General features: G+C 43.5%; 1 pseudogene; it reads right to left on the bottom strand.

Annotated features, from left to right (window-relative positions):
* Positions 1-515: 515 nt before the first annotated feature.
* Positions 516-2,922, bottom strand: LOC139633104 (cytochrome P450 1B1 pseudogene; annotated as a pseudogene).
* Positions 2,923-3,254: the final 332 nt, after the last annotated feature.

The following is a 3,254-nucleotide window of genomic DNA, read 5'->3' on the forward strand; positions in this document are numbered from 1 at the left end:
GAATGCTTTAACATTCAAGGCTGACTAAGTTTATATTGTTGCCTTGACACAGACAGAGAAACGCATCCCTTTAGCATTACAACATCAATTCCTGAATACAGAAGCTTAAAGAGGTTGCAGTGACATCCATTTAGCTTTTAAAACATTATTTTGTAAACAAACATGTATTTGAGAATGCTTCATGAGTGAAGAAAGACTGCAAGTGATTTGTTCGAATTGGTGAGACTTGGGTTTGGCATGGGGCAGCTGCAGTGTTTGTACAGTAAAAGTGAACCCTGAATACATAAAGTTGGTGAAGAGTTCATGGTCCACACCAAAGTCTCTTCCTCATCCTTAACACTGTAATGGGTGCTCCTTGATGAAAAACGTCCTCCCTCACAAATATACCAGCATCTTTCCCTCCTTTGATCAGCACTCTTGGTTTAATGTGTTCATATGCTTAGAGTACAGTAGATGGTGAAATACATTAAATTTCATTACATTTTTTGTCATACCTGAAAATATGAAATTATAAAAAAAAAAAAGTAACTGCTTTACATGGCAACGGTTAAATATATTCTTACATATTACAACTTAGAACCATAAATCATCGAGTTACTTTATAACATTCACAAGCATTTTCTATAGTTCTATTAGTTTAAATCGACATTATAGGGATGTAGCTAATTCCTGGACACAAAATATGCGTACATGCTCAATAGTGGATGTAAAACAAGCACAAAACTCAGAATTAAACAATTATGTACAATATCTGATCAAGTATAGAATATTTTGTGGAACAGAAATGTAATAATTCTGCACTGATCCTCACAGTCCACAAGCTTGAATTCTACCTGCAGCTAATGATACATCTTTGAAAATCATATTCTCAGCCCTGCATCAACAATAATTCAAATACAGACCATGTTAAGATATCCATTAAATATCTTTATTAAATATGATAATCTTACAACAGGATTTAGTGCAGGAATGCTGATACTCACTGTTAAATGTCATTGGTGAAAAAGTGTTTGCTAGCCTTGAGTCACAGTATGGGGACATGCTGTTCATGCTGGGGAAACTAAGCCAAGCAGCTTTCCCCTGAGCTTGGCGCTGAGACACAATCGTAGGGGCTTCAGCGTGAGCCCGTAGGAGCAGTCAAGAGTGAGGGGCTCAGAGGGATTGCTCTCAAAGCTGCACTGGTGCAGCAGCACTGCTGTGAATAAAAACACCTCTACCTTGGCAATCTGGTTGCCAATGCAGCGTCTTTTACCCGTTGAAAAAATCATTACATTGTTGGTTGCGTCTTTATCAAGGGCCCCGTTTTCATCAAGGAACCGTGTGGGGTCAAAAATGTGAGGGTCCTTCCACTTCAGAGGGTCATAGTTGACGGACCACTGATTGATGAAGACCACCGTGTCTTTGGGGATGTGGAGACCCTCGATAGTGACGTCTGAGGTTGTGGAGTGGGGAATGGTGACTGGTACGAAGCTGGTAAAGCGCATAGTCTCATAGATGAAGGCGTCCAGGTATGCCAGGCTTCTTCTGTCCTCAATAGATGGCAGTCTGTCTGGGCCCACCACTTTGTCTACGAGCTCCTGCATCGTAACTTGGATGTCTGGGTATTTGACGAGAAGCAGGACGATCCACTGCATGATGGTTGAAATTGTGTCTTGACCTGCTCCGATTAGATCTGTCACTGTTGCTTCTACAAACTCTTTGGTCAGCCCGCTCTCTTTTCCATGCTCAATCACATTGATGATGGCATCACTCATGTCCCGGGTAACATCAGGGCTAAAGGACTCTCGGTGCTGTGCCACTTTATCTTTCACAAAGGCAAAAAACTCCTCATTGAGGTTTTTGAAGTTTTCATAGACACTGCGGACGGGATTGGGGAAGGACTGAAGCCAGGGCATGACATCTACCAGGCTCCCTGCCCCTACTGTCTCTCCAAACTTGTTCAGTCTTTTTAACAAGTTCCTGAACTCCAGGTCATCATGTCCGTATCTCTTCCCAAAGCAGAGAGCACACATGGTATTAGCAGCAGCTACGGTAAATTCATGAGCAGGGTTAAAATACCGTCCATCAGTGCTGCGCCGCAAAAATACCTGCACCAGGTCCATGGCCTCAGCTGTAACATGTTGCTCAAAGGCTTTTTTAGTCTGACTGTTTGCAGAGGAAAAGGCTCTGAGGCTTGACTGGGCAATTTTCCTGTGTGCTTTCCACTGTTTGCTGTAATTAGTAAATGTCATACTCCTGCCTCCAGAAACCATCTGGAAAGAGACGAAGTTTGGTCTGCCAGCAAACTCTGTGCTGTGCTGTATCAGAGCCTCACGTATTGCCCTGTCTCCATTGAGAACCACAATATCACTGCAGCCTAAACGTATCTGGTACACGTTGCCATATTTTTTGGCTAGCCTGGCGAAGGTGATGTGAGGCAACTGGCCCAGCTGCATGGCGTTGCCCACCACGGGCCAGGCGAAGGGTCCCGGCAGTCTTCTCTTGAGCCTGAGGTTCCTGACCCACAGACAGGCTTCCAGACAGAAGAGGAAAATAAAGGAGGCAACCAGAGCAGGCTGAACCTGTCCACTCCATTCCCTGATGATGCTGCTGCCCTTCACACCAAATTCTGTGTCCAGTGCCATTGCGACTAATTTTTCTGCGCACTTGTTCTTCAGAAAAGAAAAAAAAAAAAAAAAAAAATCTGCTCAGTGGTTGTATGTTTGGAAGGAAAAAAAAGCTAATTAAGCTCTTGTATATCCATATCAGGTGAGAAAAATATTTCAAATATGCCAGTCAAATGCAAGTGAGGTCATAATGATGAAAACCTAAAATAACTGATAAAGGAAGTGAGTTAGGGTGAAGTATTTTTTTTTTTTTTTTTTTTTTTTTAAATGTCTTTAGTCAGTATTTTCATCAAGATTTTAAGCCATAAGTGCCTGCTTCTTGCTCCACTCCAGCGTCTTATATGTTTTGCAGTTGGTGGGCAGGGCTCAGGATTACTTTCATACTCCTCCCATTGTGGTAGCCCTGCAGACCCCACTGTATTATCTCTCTGCCGTCGGTCGCAGGCGGAGGCGCGCACTTGTGAGCGGACACCGGGAGACGCCGTGAGCGTGCAGCGTGAACGACAGCAGAAAGAAAGAGACTGAGAGCAACTGGTGACCGGTTCGACAGAAAACGTGTCGAGCCCGTTTGTTTGACTAATTGGAGGACTGTCAGGTTTAGCACGTTTTAAAGTGCGTCTTTCTGACGTGATTTATTCTCTGGCTGCA

This window comes from Trachinotus anak, unplaced genomic scaffold, assembly GCF_046630095.1.
Source record: "Trachinotus anak isolate AG129_WGS33_773 ecotype Australia unplaced genomic scaffold, CSIRO_AGI_Tana_v1 ptg000015l, whole genome shotgun sequence".
NCBI lineage: Eukaryota > Metazoa > Chordata > Actinopteri > Carangiformes > Carangidae > Trachinotus > Trachinotus anak.